Source organism: Arachis stenosperma, chromosome 4 (assembly GCF_014773155.1).
Source record: "Arachis stenosperma cultivar V10309 chromosome 4, arast.V10309.gnm1.PFL2, whole genome shotgun sequence".
NCBI classification, from domain to species: Eukaryota; Viridiplantae; Streptophyta; class Magnoliopsida; order Fabales; family Fabaceae; genus Arachis; species Arachis stenosperma.
Genome location: NC_080380.1, coordinates 87,957,469 through 87,978,652, shown reverse-complemented (window position 1 = coordinate 87,978,652; position 21,184 = coordinate 87,957,469). Strand labels below are relative to the sequence as shown.

Below are 21,184 nucleotides of genomic sequence, written 5' to 3'. Positions count from 1 at the left end.
TTGTTTTGTGTTTTTTATTGTTTTTCATATGCATTTTTGCATTCATAGTGTCCATTCATTAAAGATTTCTAAGTTTGGTGTCTTGCATGTTTTCTTTGCTTCAAAATTTTTTTCAAAAATATGTTCTTGATGTTCATCATGATCTTCAAGTGTTCTTGGTGTTCATCTTGACATTCATAATGTTCTTGCATGCATAATGTGTTTTGATCTAAAATTTTCATATTTTGGGTCATTTTTGTGTTTTTCTCTCTCATCATTAAAAATTCAAAAATAAAAAAATATCTTTTCCTTAATTTTCTCATAATTTTCAAAAATTTGAGTTGACATAGTCAAAAATTTTTAAAATTAGTTGTTTCTTACAAGTCAAGTCAAATTTTCAATTTTAAAAATCCTATCTTTTCAAAACTTTTTCAAAAATCAAATCTTTTTCATTTTTATCTTATGATTTTCGAAAATTTAAAAATATTTTTCAAAAATATTTTTCTTAATTTTATCTTTATTTTCGAAAATTATGCTAACAATTAATGTGATTGATTCAAAATTTGAAGTTTATTACTTTCGTGTTAAGAAAGGTTCAATCTTTAAATTCTAGAATCATATCTTTTAGTTTCTTGTTAGTCAAGTAATTAATTTTAATTTTAAAAATTAAATCTATCTTATCTTATCTTTTATATCATATTTTTTGCAAAATTTTATCTTTTTCAAAAATTTGATTTTAAAATATCTTTTCTAACTTCTTATCTTCTTATCTTTTCAAATTTGATTTTCAAATCTTTTTCAACTAACTATTTGACTTTTTGTTTGTTTCTTATCTTTTTCAAAATCACCTAACTATTTTTCCTCTCTAATTTTTGAAAATATCTCATCTCTTTTTCAAAAATTCTTTTTAATTAATTAATTGTTTTAAATTTTAATTTTAATTTTATCTTCCCTTTTATTTTCGAAAACCATTAACTACTTTTTAAAATTAATTTTTGAATTCTCTCTCTCTCTCATCTTCTTCTATTTATTTATTTATTTATTTACTAACACTTCTCTTCACCTCTCTTCATCTCCAAACACTGCTTTTATCCTCACCGCTAAATTACAACAATCCAGAGGCAACCTTTCTGAAATTTTCGAACAAGAGAAGGAGATGGCAGCCGAACCCAACAACAATAATGCAAGGAGGATGCTTGGTGATTTCACTAAACCCACGTCCAAGTTTGATGGAAGAAGCATCTCAATTCCTGCCATTGAAGCAAACAATTTTGAGCTGAAACCTCAATTAGTTGCTCTAACGCAACAAAACTGCAAGTTTCATGGACTTTCATCTGAAGATCTTTACCAGTTTTTAACTAAGTTCTTGCAGATTTGTGAGACTGTTAAGATGAATGGAGTAGATCCTGAAGTTTACAGGCTCATCCTTTTCCCTTTTGCTGTAAGAGACAGAGCTAGAACATGGTTGGACTCACAACCTAAAGATAGTCTGGACTCCTGGGATATGCTGGTCACTGCCTTCTTGGATAAATTCTTTCCTCCTCAAAAGCTGAGCAAGCTTAGAGTGGATGTTCAGACCTTCAAGCAAAAAGATGGTGAATCCCTCTATGAAGCTTGGGAAAGATACAAGCAGATGACCAAAAAGTGTCCTTATGACATGTTTTCAGAGTGGACCATATTAGATATATTCTATTATGGTCTATCTGAGTTTTCCAAGATGTCATTGGACCATTCTACAGGTGGATCCATTCACCTAAAGAAAACGCCTGCAGAAGCTCAGGAACTTATTGACATGGTTGCAAATAACCAATTCATGTACACTTCTGAGAGGAATTCCGTGAATAATGGGACGCCTGAAAGGAAGGGAGTTCTTGAAATTGATGCTCTGAATGCCATTCTGGCTCAGAACAAAATGTTGACTCAGCAAGTCAACATGATTTTCCAAAGTCTGAATGGATGGCAAGATGCATCCAACAGTACTAAAGAGGCAACTTCTGAAGAAGAAGCTTATGATCCTGAAAACCCTGCAATGGCAGAGGTAAATTACATGGGTGAACCTTATGGAAACACCTATAATTCATCATGGAGAAATCATTCGAATTTCTGATGGAAGGATCAACAAAAGCCTCAACAAGGCTTTAATAATGGTGGAAGAAATAGGCTCAGCAATATCAAGCCTTATCTATCATCTTCTCAGCAACAGACAGAGAATTATGAATAGAATACCTCTAACTTAGCAAACTTAGTCTCTGATCTGTCTAAGGACACCTTAAGTTTCATGAATAAAACAAGCTCCTCCATCAGAAATATGGAGGCACAAGTGGGCCAGCTGAGTAAGAAAATCACTAAAACCCCTCCTAGTACTCTCCCAAGCAATACTGAAGAAAATCTAAAAAGAGAGTGCAAGGCCATTGATATAATCAATACGACCGAATGCAAAGAGGAGGGAGAGGATGCGAATCCCAATGAGGAAGATCTCATGAGACTTCTCTCAAGCAGGAAGGAGTTCCCTATTGAGGATCCAAAGGAATCTGAGGCTCATATAGAGACCATAGAGATTTCATTAAATCTCCTTCTGCCATTCATGAGCTCTGAAGATTATTCTTCCTCTGAAGAGGATGAAAATGTAACTGGAGAGAAAGTTGCTCAATATCTAGGACCCATCATGAAGCTGAATGCCAAGTTATTTGGTAATGAGACTTGGGAAGGTGAACCTCCCTTGCTCATTAGTGAACTTGATACATGGGTTCAGCAAACTTTACCTCAAAAGAAACAAGATCCTGGGAAATTCTTAATACCCTGTACCATAGGCACCATGACCATTGAAAAAGCTCTGTGTGACCTAGGGTCAGGCATAAATCTTATGCCACTCTCTGTAATGGAGAAGCTGGGGATCATTGAGGTACAGCCTGCCTTATTCTTATTACAATTGGCAGACAAGTCAGTAAGACAAGCTTATGGATTAGTAGAGGACGTGTTGGTAAAGGTTAAAGGCCTTTACATTCCTGCTGATTTCATAATCTTAGGCACTAGGAAGGAGGAGGATGAATGCATCATCCTTGGAAGACCTTTCCTAGCCACAGCAGAAGCTGTGATAGATGTTAATAGAGGAGAATTAGTCCTTTAATTGAATGGAGACTACCTTGTGTTTAAGGCACACGGCTATCCTTCTGTAACAAGGGAGAGTAAGCATGCAGAGCTTCTCTCAGTACAGAGTCAAACAGCGCCCCCACAATCAAACTCTAAGTTTGGTGTTGGGAGGCCACAACCAAACTCTAAGTTTGGTGTTGAATCCCCACAACCAAAATCTAAGTTTGGTGTTGGGACTATACAACTTTGACCTGATCACCTGTGAGGCTCCATGAGAGCCCACTGTCAAGCTATTGACATTAAAGAAGCGCTTATTGGGAGGCAACCCAATTTTTATTTATCTAATTTTTATTTTTATTTTATTGTTCTTTTATGTTTTATTAGGTTCATGATCATGTGGAGTCACGAAAAAATATTAAAATTTAAAACAGAATCAAAAACAGCAGAAGAAAAATACACCCTGGAGGAAGGACTTACTGGCATTTAAACGCCAGTAAAGAGCATCTGGCTGGCGTTCAACGCCAAAACAGAGCATGGATCTGGCGTTGAACGCCAGGAATGCACCCTGAGGAGAGCTGGCACTGAACGCCAGAAACAAGCATGAAACTGGCGTTTAATGCCAGAAACATGCTACACATGGGCGTTGAACGCCCAGAACATGCATCACTTCGGCGTTTAAACGCCAGAATTGCATGGAAAGGCATTTTACATGCCTAATTGGTGCAGGGATGTAAATCCTTGACACCTCAGGATCTGTGGACCCCACAGGATCATCTCAGGATCTGTGGACCCCACAGGATCCCCACCTACCATATTCTCCCCTCTTCTCAACATTCATTCTCTCTTTCCAATAAACACTCTTCCCCAAAACCCTTCACTAATCACCTCAATCTCTCTTCCCAATTACGCCCTTCACCACTCACATCCATCCACTCTTCCCCATAAACCCCACCTACCTTCAAAATTCAAATTTCTTTCCCACCCAAATCCACCCTAAATAGCCGAACGTACCCCCTCTCCTCTCCCTATATAAACCCCTCCATTCTCCTTAATTTTCACACAACACAACCCCCTCTTCTACACCTTGGCCGAATACACCTCTCCCTCACTCTCCTCCATATTTTCTCTTCTTCTTCTTCTTTTCTTTCTTCTCTTGCTCGAGGGCGAGAAATATTTTAAGTTTGGTGTGGTAAAAGCATAAGCTTTTTGTTTTTCCATTACCATTGATGGCACCTAAGGCCGGAGAATCCTCTAGAAAAGGGAAAGGGAAGATAAAAGCTTCCACCTCCGAGTCATGGGAGATGGAAAGATTCATCTCCAAAGCCCATCAAGACCACTTCTATGATGTTGTGGCCAAGAAGAAGGTGATCCCCGAGGTCCCTTTCATGCTCAAGAAAAATGAGTATCCAGAGATCCGACATGAGATCCAAAGAAGAGGTTGGAAAGTTCACCAACCCCATCCAACAAGTCGGAATCTTAATGGCTCAAGAGTTCTATGCCAATGCATGGATCACTAGGAACCATGATCAAAGTAAGAACCTGAACCCAAAGAATTATCTTACAATGGTTCGGGGGAAATACTTAGATTTTAGTCCGGAAAATGTGAGGTTGGCGTTCAACTTGCCCATGATGCAAGGAGATGCACGCCCCTACACTAGAAGGGTCAACTTTAATCAAAGGTTGGACCAAGTCCTTATGGACATATGTGTGGAAGGAGGTCAATGGAAAAGAGATTCCAAAGGCAAGCCGGTTTAACTAAGTAGACTGGAACAAACAAGAAAAGGATGGAATAAACAAGAGAGCCCACTCATGGAACCCAAGAGACGCATGAGGAAGCTCATCACCAAGAAATCCTGGAGATGCCTCAAGGGATACACTTTCCTCCCAACAACTATTGGGAACAACTCAACACTTCCTTAGAAGATTTGAGTTACAATGTGGATCAATTAAGGGTGGAACATCAAGAGCACTCCATCATTCTCCATGAAATTAGAGAAGATCAAAGAGCAATGAGGGAGGAGCAACAAAGGCAAGGACGGGACATAGAAGAGCTTAAGGACATCATTGGTCCTTCAAGAAGAAGATGCCACTAAGGTGGATTCATTCCTTGTTCTTATTTTTTCGTTTTTATCTATGTTTTGTGTCTCTACTTCATGATCATTAGCATGTAGTAACTATGTCTTAAAGCTATGAATAAATTCCATAAATCCTTCACTTCTCTTAAATGAAAAATGTTTTTAATTCAATAGAACAAAAAGTACATAAAATTCGAAAATTGTCCTTGAATTTAGTTAAATTATATTGATGTGGTGACAATACTTTTTGTTTTCTGAATGAATGCTTAAACAGTGCATATATTTTTGATCTTGTTGTTTATGAATGTTAAAATTGTTGGCTCTTAAAAGAATGATGAACAAAGAGAAATGTTATTGATGATCTGAAAAATTGTAAAATTGATTCTTGAAGCAAGAAAAAGCAGTGAAAAACAAAAGCTTGCGGAAAAAAAAATGTCGAAAAAAATAGAAAGAAAAAGAAAAAGCAAGCAGAAAAAGCCAATAGCCCTTAAAACCAAAAGGCAAGGGTAAAAAGGATCCAAGGCTTTGAGCATCAATGGGTAGGAGGGCCCAAGGAAATAAAATCCAGGCCTAAGCGGCTAAATCAAGCTGTCCCTAACCATGTGCTTGTGGCATGCAGGTCCAAGTGAAAAGCTTGAGACTGAGTGGTTAAAGTCATGATCCAAAGCAAAAAGAGTGTGCTTAAGAGCTCTGGACACCTCTAACTAGGGACTCTAGCAAAGCTGAGTCACAATTTGAAAAGGTTCACCCAGTCATGTGTTTGTGGCATTTATGTATCCGGTGGTAATACTGGGAAACAAAGTGCTTAGGGCCACGGCCAAGACTCATAAAAGTAGCTGTGTTCAAGAATCAACATACTTAACTAGGAGAATCAATAACACTATCCAAAATTCTAAGTTCCTAGAGAAGCCAATCATTCTAAACTTCAAAGAAAAAAGTGAGATGCCAAAACTGTTCAGAAGCAAAAGTTACAAGTCCCACTCATCTAATTAGAATTAATATTCATTGATATTTTGGAATTTATAGTATATTCTCTTCTTTTTATCCTAATTAATTTTTAGTTACTTGGGGACAAGCAACAATTTAAGTTTGGTGTTGTGATGAGCGGATAATTTATACGCTTTTCGGCATTGTTTTTAGGTAGTTTTTAATATGATCTAGTTACTTCTAGGGATGTTTTCATTAGTTTTTATGCTAAATGCACATTTCTTGACTTTACTATGAGTTTGTGTGTTTTTCTGTGATTTCAGGTATTTTCTGGATGAAATTGAGGGACCTGAGCAAAACTCTGATAGGAGGCTGACAAAGGACTGCTGATGCTGTTGGAATCTGACCTCCCTGCACTCAAAATGAATTTGCTGGAGCTATAGAACTCCAAATGGCGCGCTCTCATTCGTGATTAGATGACGTAAACTGGCGCTCAATGCCAGTTCCATGCTGTATTCTGGAGTCAAACGCCAGAAACACGTCACGAACCAGAGTTGAACGCCCAAAACACGTTACAACTTGGCGTTCAACTCCAAGAGAAGCCTCAGCTCGTGGATAGATCAAGCTCAGCCCAAGCACACACCAAGTGGGGCCCGGAAGTGGATTTATGCATCAATTACTTACTTCTGTAAACCCTAGTAGCTAGTTTAGTATAAATAAGATATTTTACTATTGTACTAGTTGTCTTTTGACCACGTTACATCTTTGGTCTCAGTTTTATTTTATTATTCATCTTAGGAGACTATTGATCACGTTTGGGGGCTGGCCATTCGGCCATGCCTGGACCTTCATCACTTATGTACTTTCAATGGTGGAGTTTCTACACACCACAGATTAAGGGTGTGGAGCTCTGCTGTACCTCGAGTTTTAATGCAATTACTACTATTTTCTATTCAATTTGACTTATTCCTATTCTAAAATATTCGTTGCACATCAACTTGATGAATGTGATGATCCGTGACACTCATCATCATTCTCACCTATGAACGCGCGTGACTGACAACCACTTCCGTTCTACCTTAGACCGGGCGCATATCTCTTAGATTCCTTAATCAGAATCTTCATGGTATAAGCTAGAATTGATGGCGGCATTCATGGGAATCCGGAAAGTCTAACCTTGTCTGTGGTATTCCGAGTAGGATTCCGGGATTGAATGACTGTGACGAGCTTTAAACTCGCGATTGCTGGGCGTGATGACAAACGCAAAAGAATTAAAGGATTCTATTCCAACATGATCGAGAACCAACAGATGATTAGCCGTGCTGTGACAGAGCATTTGGACCATTTTCACTGAGAGGATGGGATGTAGCCATTGACAACGGTGATGCCCTACACACAGCTTGCCATAGAAAGGAGTGACAAAGATTGGATAAAGACAGTAGAAAAGCAGAGATTCAGAAGGAACACAAGACCTCCATACACCTATCTGAAATTCCCACCATTGGATTACATGAGTAACTTTATCTTTATTTTCTATTTAATTTATTATTATTATTCGAAAAACCAATAATCTCTTAAATTAGTTAAATCCGCCTGACTGGTATTTACAAGATGACCATAGCTTGCTTCATACCAACAATCTCTGTGGGATCGACCCTTACTCATGTAAGGTATTACTTGGACGACCCAGTACACTTGCTGGTTAGTTGTGCGGAGTTGTGACTAAGTGTGATTCACGTTTGAGAGCACCAAGTCTTTGGAGCCATTGTTGATGATCACAATTTCGTCCACCACACACCTCCCTTCAATTTCTTGAGAAAACGACCCGAGGTTTGAATACTTCGGTTTATAAATTTTATTCGTTTTGTTACTTGTGACAACCAAAACTTTTGTAAGAAAGGAATTCTTGTCGGTCTAGAAGCTATACTTACAACGGAGATTTATTTGTGAAAATTCTAGACCGCGCGAGAGTTTTGTTCTTCAAAATGGCGCCGTTGCCGGGGAATTGCAAACATGTGCCTTATTATTGGTTATTGTAAATATTTTTCTTTTACTTGTTTAATTGTTTCTTTTATTCACCCCCTTATTTCTATTAGCTACTATGAGTTCTCACCCCTCTCGCTTTGAGTTTGGCTCTAATTTTGTTGAAAGGAATGGAAGTTATAACAGGAATATGCATCAAGGTCTAAACAATCAGAGATGGATGGAGCCAAGAGGATCTGATCAACCCTTTAGGCAACAACACCTTCCAAGATATCATGGACAAAGACCATTCCACAATGCATACCAAGATGATAGATATGGTGGACCCCCTTGTATTTACCAACAAGCCCCACCCTGTGCTCATAGATCATCCTCTCAACATAGATTCGAACCACCACACTCACAAGCTTCCTTTCACCATTCGCCACCGTATGATCCTTATTAACCCCAATGCCAATCCAATTACTCCCAAGGACCACCATTTCCCTATGTACCATGTCCACATCCATCAAGCCAAGAATCACAGGCTCGCTTCGAAGAATCAGTAGATCAATTTTATGCAATCCTTCATCAACTGGAGCAAGCAATAAATCAATTATCTTCCAGACGTTCGGACACTCAAGGAACTCACATAGCTTCGTGTGGAGAATCTAATGAAGAACGTAGCATGAAGGAGACACTAGAAACTCCAGTGGACAGTATAGAGCATGACTTCGTACTAGAACAAGTAGAGGAAGCTGTCATTATAGATGAAGAAGAGTTGGTTGAAGATTTAGGAGATGCTGAATCTCCACGGGAATCCAGAGTTGTGGAGAATTCCGTCAAAAACGTTACAGTTGATGCTAAGGAGGATAGTACACAACCCCCGAAGCAGGTATCTTATGAAGAACTGGACAGAATAACCCAAGACGCAAGTTTCCTTGATGATGATACTCACAAGTCAAATTCTCCTAGTAATGAACTTGCATCCGCAAGTGAATTCTTTGAGATAGAAGAATCTTCCCCAAGTGAGTATGAAGATGATGCAAAGGTAGACTTTTCTCAACCTCCCAATTATGACTCAAGTGATGAGGAAGATATCGAAGACTTTGATCAAGACATGGTTGAAATAGAAGAAGTTTGCAAAGAAGTGGAGGAATTCACAGAAGAACACAAGGGAGTAGAGCTTGCAGAACCACTGGACACACCTATCCCAAGCCCATTACCGCCCAATACAAACTTCAAGTGGGTAAAATCCTTAGCTTTTATCTTTACTTTTCCACTTGAGTATGGTTTACTTGAAACAGATGGCCAGCTTAGAGCTCTTTGCAGCTTTAAGAGTAAACGGGAATTGACTCGCACTCAGAGCTGGTATGCAAGATTCAATGAGGTTTCGCACTTCAATTTGAGGTGCAAGGATTGGTGTCAAGCTCAATTGTATGGGTCTCGAAAGCTGTTTGGTCACTATAGTGAGAATTCAGATCACTTATCACCCGGCTGGAAAAATGCAGATCAAGACAAAAATGGGTGTAAAAGTAAAGTTTGGGATCCTGGAATCTATTCTGACATTCAACACCCCGAGAGCCTTGAAGCCTGTTTGAACTCACCTAAGGGCTTTACGTGCCTTGTTTGGGACCCCAGAGGTTGTTGGCACTCCAAACATTGGTGGATATTTCTGGATGAATTCAAGCACAAGCCACCATAACAAGAGGCTCCTCAGATGTCCAACTTAAGGACTTTAACTAAAAGTGCTAGGTGGGAGACAACCCACCATGGTATGATCGTTCCTTTTCCATTTTAGTCTGTTTTTGAATTTAGATTGAACCTAGAATTTTTTGCATGACATTCATTGCATTTTTCATTTTGCATACTACATCAAAAAAAAAAAGAAAAAAAACGAGAAAAAATCACCCCACGTGAGCGCGTAGGCCACGCGTGGGCGTGGAATGGAAATCGGCGTAAAGATCCAACGCCCAGAAAGTTGGGCTGGAATCGTGCGGCTGGTGTGCGTTTAGCACAAAATGGCCCACGCGTTCGCGTCCCTGACGTGAACACGTCACTTGCACCACACTCATTCCACGCGAAAACGTAAGCGACGCGTTCGCTCGCGTGGATTATATGGCCCCCTAAATAGAAACAGAGAGTTACGCCAAAATGACGATGGAACTGTGCGTCTAGCACAAATTCCAGCGACCCGTTCGCGTGCTTCACACGTCCGCGTCACCCATATTTCCCCCTAATCATGCGATCGCCTGCTTCACGCGTTCGTGTGGATTTGTGATCACTAACCCCAAATCACGCGAACCCTAACCCATCGCGTCCCAAACCCCAGCCACCCCCCTCTCCTTCCTCCTCTGCAACTCTCTTCCTCCAGCCACCAACAACCACCACCCCCAGCCGCCCAAACCACCGCACCACCTCCTCTCGCTCCATTCTCTTCTTCTTCCCCTCCCTTCCCTCTCAACCACCTTCTCCACCACTGCCCCTACCAGCGACCACCAACCACCGCGCCGCCACCTCCGCCTCCGAGCACCCTTTCCAGCGCCGCCACCCACAACAGCCCCAAACACTAGCCCCTTTCCCCCCTCCCTCCCTTCGGATAACCCTTGCCCGCCCCTGCTCCACCGCCGCGCTGCCGTGCTCCCTCCCAACGCCGCCGCATCACCATCTCCTTCCCTCTGCCCTATCCCTTGTTCATACACATACCAGGTTCCACCGTACACCGATTTCTTTATCATCCCTAGTTAGTTGCGTATTTCTCCGAATTTATTCAATTTAGGATAGTTAGAGATGCATGTTCGTAGTGGATTCTAGGTGGTTAGGTAGCTAGGATATGGTTAGTGGATTTAGGCCTAATAATTGCGCCGTTCTTGTTACCTATTTATCTATTCCGCAATTTTAATTTGGCTGTAATGTCATCCTGTTCATATGCTATTCTTTCATGTTTGCTGCTGTTGTTACACTATTCATTCATGTTCATGATATTTGTGACTCCCTGCAGCACTTTTTATTCTCATATGAACTATTTTTCTTACTGTTTATTTCCCGAGAACATCCAATTTTAGCCGGAATGCTGCCCAATTTTCTGCAAATTGTTTTCCTATATTGAGTTTGGACGCTTGCTACTTTGCCTTACTTGGCTACCACCACACAAATTCATGACTGCACGGGCCAACATCCTTATTTCTTTTGATTCCCCGGTCCATAAATTGCATTATTGATGATTTTATTTTCATTTGCATCTATTTGAATTATCATCAATTAAAATGAAATCTTTGCTTGAATATGAGTCACTTGTTCTTTAAATTTGTAAAATTTATTGTTAACTAGAAAACCATTATCATGCCAACTTACTCTAACTTTCTTTTCGCTAACTCACTGCTTTCACTTTCTAACCTCCTTTTTACCTACTAACCTCTTAACTTGCTAACTTCTCATTTTACCTGACTACTTTAACTTTTTAACTCGGGCATGATCATTGTTTTTCTTAATTAACTTGAATTCTACTCATTATATATTTTGGATTGTCCTTTTTATATTCAGACCTTTTCATTCAAACACAATCCAAAGTGCACATATGTGTGACTCAATTCATGCTTCTCTTGCTCTATTGCCATTCTGTGCTTATATTGCTATTTGCCTACCTGTTTTCTTGCTTTACTTCTTTAATTATATCCTGGTACTTCTACTTTTCAGGATGTCTGACCCTAAAGGCAAAGGAAAGGCTAAGCCCACTACAGGCAAAAGGAAACTAGGCGAAGCCTCTATGACCATCCTCGATATTTTACATGATGATTCCTGGTGGAAGAAGAACTTTACCCCACAGAAAAAGGCTGATCAATTGATCCCTGCAACAGACCCCATCAAGTTTGGTAACAAATACTGTGAGCTCAAATCTCATGTCTTTGCCACTTCCAGGAACCTCTACCTGGAACGAACTCTCAAAATTCCGGTAGAACTTCAGCAGTACACTTCTGAACAGATTAAACAAAGAGGCTGGTTCTTCCTGGAAAGGAACTTGACAGAGGTAAATGCTTCCTGGGTCAGAGAATTCTACTGTAACTACTTCAAAACTTCCCTAGATGCAGTACACCTCAGAGGGAAGCACATTCTGATTACTGAGGAAGCCATTAAAGACATCCTCCAGCTCCCACCTAAGACAGATCAGCTTGACGGTTACCAAAGGGCTGAAGAGGATATGAGATTTATGAGATTTGACTGGGACGCAGTCAAGCAGAAAGTCACCCTTGATCCTACTACCCCATGGGTCATGGGAAAGAATCCACTGGCACCCAAGGGAATCAAGCTCCAGTATTTGAATGATGAGGCCCGGCTCTGGCAACAAATTCTGAGTAACTACATCATGCCGAGCACTCATGAGACGGAGGTGCCAGCTGCCATGATTACCCTCATCTGGTGTGTGATGGAGGGTAAGGACCTTTATCTGCCCCGCTTTATCCGGTACTACATGGCTAGGGTCTACGTCCGAGGCACCCTCCCTTTCCCATATCTGATTACTCAGCTTGGCCGCCGAGCTGACGTACCCTGGGTGCTCGATGATGAGAAGCCACCTGCTGCAGAGTGCCAAAAGATTATCCCTCACAGCAGGAAGTTTCTCGCCTTGGGTTACCGGCCAACTTTCCTCACTGATTCTGCTAATGCGCCCACATCTTCAGCTGCCCCTTCCGCTTCAGCCGCTCCTTCAACATCCCCTGCTCCAGCCCCATCCACCGCACCTCCACCTGCTCTTGAGCCTATCTATCATCTGGTGCACCGCCCCTTTGACCACATGGATCAGATGGACCGCCGCCACAGGCGCCGTTATGAGAGGTCTGGGCGTCGCCACAAGCGACGCTATGAGCACCTCAAGCTCATGATCCAATCCGGTGGCGACATCCCCTCCGAGATCGATATACCATCTGAGTCATCTGAGGAGGAGGCGAGCGATCTTGAGGAGGCGGTTGATAAACCCATATTTCATGGTTTATCTTGTGCTCAATTGAGTGGTTTTTATCAACTCTTTACTCACTTATTCATACAATTCGCATGTTTTACATTTTCCTTCCTGATTTTGTGCTATGATTGAAAACATGCTTCTTTGATCTTATATTTGCTTATTACTAATCCTCTCTTATGACCATTAGATGCCTTGATATATGTGTTAAGTGTTTTCAGATATTATAGGGCAGGAATGGCTTGGAGGATGGAAAGGAAGCATGCAAAAGTAGAAGGAATACAAGAAGTTGGAGAAACTGCAAAGCTGTCAGCCTGACCCTCTTGCACTAAAACGACCATAACTTGAGCTACAGAGGTCCAAATGATGCGGTTCCAGTTGCGTTGGAAAGCTAACATCCGGGGCTTCGATTTGATATATAATATGCCATAGTGGCCCTGACGCTAGGCGACGCAACCGCGTGCTCCATGCGGCCGCGTCGCAGTGACGAAAAACCAGCGTGGCAGATTTCTTCTCCAGCGATTTCTGGGCTGTTTTCAACCCAGTTTTCGGCCCAGAAAACTCAAATTAGAGGCTATAAAGTAGAGGGATTGCATCCATTTAGATGAGGCATTCATAATTCACTTTTTACAATTTTAGATGTAGTTTTTAGTGAGAGAGGTTCTCTCCTCTCTCTTAGGATTATGATTAGGATTAGAAATTAGGATTTTTAGAAACTAGGATTTAGGACTTCTCTTGGTTTTTAAGAGTGACTCTCGATTCAGGTTCAATGTTCCTTTTTATTTATTTTTCCAATTAAATTTATGAACTTTCCCATGTTATGATTTGAATATTTTATTTAATATAATTGAGGTATTTCAGAATTGTGTTTGCTTTCTTTTTATTATCCCCAATCTGAAGATATTGTTATTCTAGTAGATACAATTTTCTTTCCTTTTAGTCTTGGTTAAATAATTGGTGACTCTTGAGTTATCAAACTCATTGTTAGTTGAGAATTAGAATTAATTCATCCACTTAACTTACCTTCATAGTTAGAGGTTAACAAAGTGGGAGAAAAATCCAATTCTCATTACAATTGATAAGGATAACCAAGAAAGGACTTCCAGTTCCCATACCTTGCCAAGAGTTTATTTTATAGTTATTTATTTATTTTTCTTATTATTTTTTGTGCAACATACTGCCCCCTTACTTCCAAAACCCCAATTTACAAACTCATAACCAATAATAAGAACATACCTCCCTGCAATTCCTTGAGAAGACGACCCGAGGTTTAAATACTTGGTTATCAATTTTAAAAGGGGTTTGTTACTTGTGACAACCAAAACATTTTTATGAAGGGATTTCTATTGGTTTAGAATCTATATCTACAACGCGACTATTTTTATGAAATTCTTTACTGGCAAAAATCCTAATGTCAGCGGTACATACTCAGGCTGAGCAGGCAGCATCTGAGCATACTACACCACATCATGAGGAGCACCACCAGCTACAGGCCGCTGCTCCGGAAATTCCTCTATAGATAGAGCCTTCGCTTCAGCAGACCGCCCATCCTACACTCATGGAGACTGCAGACCCTCAGCCTACTACCGAGACACCAGTAGCCTCTCCTTCCGGAGATGCCACTTCCTCACACCCAGTTTGAGTGAGCATCAAGGATGATGCTATTGTTTAAGTGTGGGGAGGTCGCCATCTCTAGCACATTTTTTTGGTGAACCACTACAGACTCTAATCTTATTTTGTTCATTTTCTGTATTTTATTTGCACATTTTTCTCTTTTTTTGATTTTGCTGTATTTTTGCATTTTGCACTTTGGGCTGTACAATATCTTAGATATTTTAGCTTGATTTGCACTTTTAGTTTACTAGTTATATATTAAGTGGATTAATTAGTATAGTTTACCCCTTTTAGCATATGATAATTTGGTTTAATTGAAAATAAAAAGGAGTAAACTAGAGACTTTAGCATAACAGAATAAAACAATCCACACACCTTGTATATATAGCATTACATGTTAGTTAGTTAACAACATTTCTTCAAGGAGAAACACTAAGATTTTAAGGGGAACCTTAAGATTTACATTGAGTTGAATGGAAACTCTTAATTTCTACTTGCATGACATACATAACTGATATATGATTTATGAGCTTGAGAACACACAGCCCGTGAGTTTTGAGCTTCATTGTATGGTTACATCAAACCATAAATTTCATTCCTGTGTGTTTCGCACTTCTTTTTTATGCTTGCAATCTTTATTTTGTTCTAATCTATATGTCCAATTATAGAATATAGATGCATACCAAGAGATGATTGCGGCCATTATTTGCATTTGTGCCCACTTGTCCCAAATAGACCTACCTTTTATGCCATCCTTGTTAGCCCCCTTGAGCTTTTTAATCATCTTCTATTTTATAACCACATTACTAGCCTTAAGCAGATAAACAAAATAAAAATCCCAAGTTGAATCCTTGGTTAGCTTAAGATAGATAGTGTATAAAATTTAAGAATGGGAAATTTTATGGGAACATGGGATGACAGAAACAAAGTAGGGATTTGTATTAAATAAGATGTTTCAAAAATTTGGGAAACATGCTCATGTGAAATCAAAACAATTAAATTACCATGTGCATTGAAAAAAAAATTATTAAGGGGATACAAAAATTACCCCAAATACAATTACAAAGAATCAATGCACATGGAACAAAAGTCAAAAATAAAATTTGATGCATGAGCATGTAACACAAAAAGTGGAAAGGTTTGGGTAGCTAGGTGAAGAATTATGAAATTATATAAAATATGTATATGTTAGGTGAGATCTTAGACTATTCAAGGATTCACTTTGTTAGCTCACTTAGCCTTATATATACATTATCACCCTTACCTCAGCCTCATTACAACCTGAGAAAAGACCTCATGATTTTTGTATGTCTATATTCCATATTTGTTGATTGGTTAGATGAAAAACAAAGTTTTAGAAAGCATGACTAGAAAAGAAGAGAGTGATTAACCCCAAACACTGAGTGACTAGAGAGTAAACACACAATCCAGTGAGGGTTCAATAGCTCATTCTCATATGTCCATGTTTAATTATTAATTGTCTTGCAAGTTGCGAACTATCTTAACTCAACTCAGTTGTAACTGTGCTTTAATATGATTTAGCCCTAATTGTACATATATGATCCCTTGAAGATATGAATTGATTTAACTACATGTAAGCTTTATATATAGGTGAATAATAACTAGAACTGCATGACTCATTTAGGTAGTTGCATAGATTGCATTACATAAGATTCCACCATTTTACCTTTACTCTTTTCCCTTGGATTTAGCATGAGGACATGCTATTGTTTAAGTCTGGGGAGGTTGATAAACCACTATTTTATGATATATCTTGCGCTTTAATTGAATGATTTTATCAACTCTTCACCTACTTATTCATGTGAATTTGCATGATTTTACAATTCCTTCCTTGTTTTATGATATATGATAAAACATGTTTCCTATGCTCTAAAAATATTAAATTTAATTATCTTTTATTACCATTCGATGCCGTGATTTGTGTGTTGAGTACTTTCAAGTTTTATAGGGTAAGAATGACTTAAAGGATGGAAAGGAAACATACAAAAATGGAAGAAAAGCACAAATTGGAGTTTTTGAAGAAACCGGTAGCAACGCGAACGTGTGGACGACGCGGACGCGTGCTTAAGCGCAAAGAGCATCGACGCGAGCTCATGGATGACGCAAACGCGTGACTCGCAAAACACAACTGACTTGGATGCGTGACTGATGCGACCGCGTGGAAGAGCAACACTCCAGATGACGTGACCGTGTGACCCACGCAGACGCGTGATGTGTGCGCTCTACAAAATTTGCAGAAGTCGGCCCTAGTGACTTTTGGACCCTTTTTGTCCAGATCCAAGCCCAGAGAACACAGATTAAAGGCTATAAATTGGGACAATCCATTCATTCATCATGAGGATATCATAATACATAGTTTTAGGTTTAGATGTAGTTTTTAGAGAGAGAGGTTCTCTCCTCTCTCCTAGGATTTATGATTTAGAATTTCTCTTAATTTTAGGATTATCTCATCTTCATATCAGGTTCAATATTCCTTTATTTTGACTTCTCTTATTTGTTGATTACTTATGTTGCCAAATTGGCTTATGAACCATTCATGTTATGATTTTCTTTATTTAATATAATTTGAGGTATTTCAGACTCATGATTGTTTTGCTCTATTTATGTTTTCTTCTCCCTTTTGGCTTTGGTTAATTAATTGGTAATACTTGAGTTATCAAACTCAGCAGTGGTTGAAATTGGCAATTGCTAATTAATTTGGATCGCTCTAAAAGTTGATTCAAACTCGAGGATCAATTTAATTAGTCTACTTGACTTTCCTTTATTTAATAAGGATAATTAAGTGGGATTAAAACCCAATTCTCAGCACACCTGATAAGGATAACTAGGATAGAAATTCCAATTTCCATACCTTGCCAAGAGATTTATAGTAATTGATTATTAATTCCTGCAATCTATTTATTCTCTTGTCCAAACCCTTTTCAAAACCCAAAAATACTATTTTCCATAACCAATAATAAACACACCTCCCTGCAATTCCTTGAGAAGACGACCCGAGGTTTGAATACTTCGGTTTATAAATTTTATTGGGTTTGTTACTTGTGACAACCAAAACTTTTGTAAGAAAGGAATTCTTGTCGGTCTAGAAGCTATACTTATAACGGAGATTTATTTGTGAAAATTCTAGACCTCGCGAGAGTTTCGTTCTTCAGTTCTGTATGCCCACAGAGCATCATCCAGACTTCTTGCCCAATCCTTTCTACGGGTATTTACAGTCCGTTCCAGGATTCATTTTAGCTCTCTATTTGAAACTTCAGCCTGCCTATTTGTCTGTGGATGATATGGAGTTGCCACTTTGTGGTTAATTCCAAATCGGATCAAAGTAGAGTCAAGCTGTTTATTGCAGAAATGAGTGCCTCCATCTCTGATCAGTATTCTAAGGACACCAAACCTGCTGAAGATATGCTTCTGGAGGAATTTTAGCACTGTCTTAGTATCATTAGTGGGTGTTGCAATTGCCTCTATCCATTTAGATACATAGCCTACTTCCACTAGAATATAAGTGTTTGAATATGATGGTGGGAAAGGTCCCATGAAGTCAATACCCCATACATCAAACAACTCAATCTCTAAGATCCTTTTCTGAGGCATGGCATAACTGTGAGGCAGATTACCAGCTCTCTGGTAACTGTCACAGTTACGTACAAATTCTCAGGAGTCTCTATAGAGAGTAGGCCAATAGAAGCCACATTGGAGAACCCTTGTGGCTGTTCGCTCACCTCCTAAATGTTCTCCATATTGTGATCTATGGCAGTGCCATAGGATCTTCTGCACCTCTTCTCTAGGTACACATCTACGGATCATTCCGTCTACACACCTCTTAAAAAGATATGGTTCATCCCACAAGTAGTACTTTGCATCAGAAACCAATTTTTTGCTTGCTGCCTACTATACTCTTTGGGTATGAATCTCACAGCTTTATAGTTAGCAATGTCTGCAAACCACGGTGCTTCCTGAATGGCAAACAATTTCTCATCCAGAAAGGTTTCAGAGATCTCAGTAGGAGGGAGGGACGCTCCTACTACTGGTTCTATCTGGGATAAGTGATCGGCTATTTGGTTCTCTGTCCCTTTTCTGTCTCTTATTTCTATATCAAACTCTTGCAGAAGCAACACCCATCTTATGAGTCTGGGTTTTGAATCCTGCTTTGTGAGGAGATATTTTAGAGCAGCTTGGTCAGTGTACACAATCACTTTTGATCCTACTAAATAAGATCTGAACTTGTCAATGGCATAAACCACTACAAGCAACTCCTTCTCTGTGGTTGTGTAATTTTTCTGTGTGTCATTTAAAACACGACTAGCATAATAAATGACATGCAGAAGCTTGTCATGCCTCTGTCCTAATACTGCACCAATGGCATGGTCACTGGCATTAAACATTAGTTCGAATGGTAAAGTCCAGTATGGTGCAAAAATGATTGGTGTTGTAACCAGTTTGGCTTTCAGAGTCTCAAAGGCCCGCAGACACTCTGTGTCAAAGACAAATGGTGTGTCAGTAGCTAGCAGATTGCTCAGAGGTTTTGCAATTTTCAAAAAATCCTTTATAAACCTCCTATAGAATCCTGCATGCCCCAGGAAGCTTCTGATTGCCTTAACATTGGCAAGTGGTGGTAATTTTTCAATTACCTCTACCTTAGCTTGATCCACCTCTATTCCCTTGTTCGAAATTTTATGCCCAAGGACAATTCCTTCTGTCACCATAAAGTGACATTTCTCCCAGTTTAAAACCAGGTTAGTCTCTTGGCACCTTTTCAGAACAAGTGCTAGATGGTCAAGACAGGAACTGAATGAGTCTCCAAATACTGAGAAGTCATCCATGAAGACTTACAAAAATTTCTCCACCATATCAGAGAAGATAGAGAGCATGCATCTCTGGAAGGTTGCAGATGCATTGCATAGCCCAAATGGCATCCTTCTATAGGCAAATACTCCAGATGGACATGTGAATGCTATTTTCTCTTGGTCCTTGGGATCTACTGTAATTTGGTTGTAGCTTGAATAACCATCCAAAAAGCAATAGTATTCATGACCTGCTAGTCTCTCTAGCATCTGGTCTATGAATGGTAAAGGAAAATTATCCTTTCTGGTGGCTGTATTGAGCCTTCTGTAGTCAATACACATATGCCACCATGTAACTGTTCTTGTAGGAACCAGTTCATTCTTTTCATTATAAACCACTGTCATTCCTCCCTTCTTGGGAACAACTTGGATAGAGCTCACCCAAGGGCTATCAGAAATAGGATAAATAATCCCAGCCTCTAGTAACTTAGTGACCTCTTTCTGCACCACCTCCTTCATGGCTGGATTTAGCCGCTTCTGTGGTTGAACCACTGGCTTACCATCATCCTCCAATAGGATCTTGTGCATGCATCTGGCTGGGCTAATGCCCTTAAGATCACTTATGGACCACCCAAGAGCTGTCTTGTGTGTCCTTAGCACTTGAATTAGTGCTTTCTCTTCCTGTGACTCTAAAGCAGAGCTTATGATCACGGGAAAAGTGTCATCCTCTCCCAGAAATGCATATTTCAGGGTTGGTGGTAGTGGTTTGAGCTCGGGTTTAGGAGGTTTCTCCTCTTCCTGAGGAGTTTTTAGAGGTTCTTTTGTTTTCTCTGGTTCCTCCATATCAGGCTGAACATCTTTAAAAATGTCCTCTAGCTCTAATTCGAGACTCTCAGTCATATTGAACTCTTCCACCAGAGAGTCAATAATATCAACGCTCATACAGTCGTTTGGGGTGTCTAGACGTTGCACAGCTTTGACAGCATTCAACTTAAACTCATCCTCATTGACTCTCAGGGTCACCTCCCATTTTTGAACATCAATGAGGGTTCGTCCAGTTGCTAGGAAAGGTCTTCCTAGAATGAGAGTTGCACTCTTGTGCTCCTCCATTTCCAGCACTACAAAGTCAGTGGGAAAGGCAAATGGCCCAACCTTGACAATCATGTCTTCAATTATGCCTGATGACATTTTAATAGAGCCATCATCAAGTTAGAGACATATTCGGGTTGGTTTGACTTCTTCAGTCAAACCCAACTTTCTGATAGTAGATGCAGGTATCAGGTTGATACTTGCACCAAGATCACACAGAGTCGTCTTGGTACAAGCACCCTCTAATGTGCATGGTATCATAAAGCTTTCGGGATCCTTAAGCTTCTCTGGTAAGCTTTTTTCAAAATGGCTGCACTGCATTTTTCAATTTTTCTCCAATCCTTTTTATGACTTAAGATCTCTTTCATGAACTTAGCATAAGAGGGTATTTGCTCAAGTGCCTCTGCAAATGGAATCTTTATTTCAAGAGTCCTGAGATAGTCTGCAAAGCGGGCAAATTGTTTATCCTGTTCCGCTTGGCAGAGTTTCTTAGGATAAGGCATCTTGGCTTTATATTCTTCAACCTTTGTTGCTGCAGGTTTATTACCTACAGAAGTGGTTGGAAAAGCCTGCTTAAGGGGTTTGTTATCAGCACTTGCAGGTGTCTGATCTCTCATGGGTGTTTGAATGCTAGAACTGGGTGCTTTTTGGGCATTTAACGCCAAGTTGCTGCCCTGTTCTGGCATTTGAAT

General features: G+C 39.7%; 1 non-coding gene across 1 annotated transcript; it reads right to left on the bottom strand.

Moving 5' to 3' along the window:
• Positions 1-1,534: 1,534 nt before the first annotated feature.
• LOC130978877 (small nucleolar RNA R71) lies at positions 1,535-1,638 on the bottom strand. Its single transcript, XR_009086485.1, has one exon. It is a non-coding gene; the product is annotated as a small nucleolar RNA R71 (small nucleolar RNA).
• Positions 1,639-21,184: the final 19,546 nt, after the last annotated feature.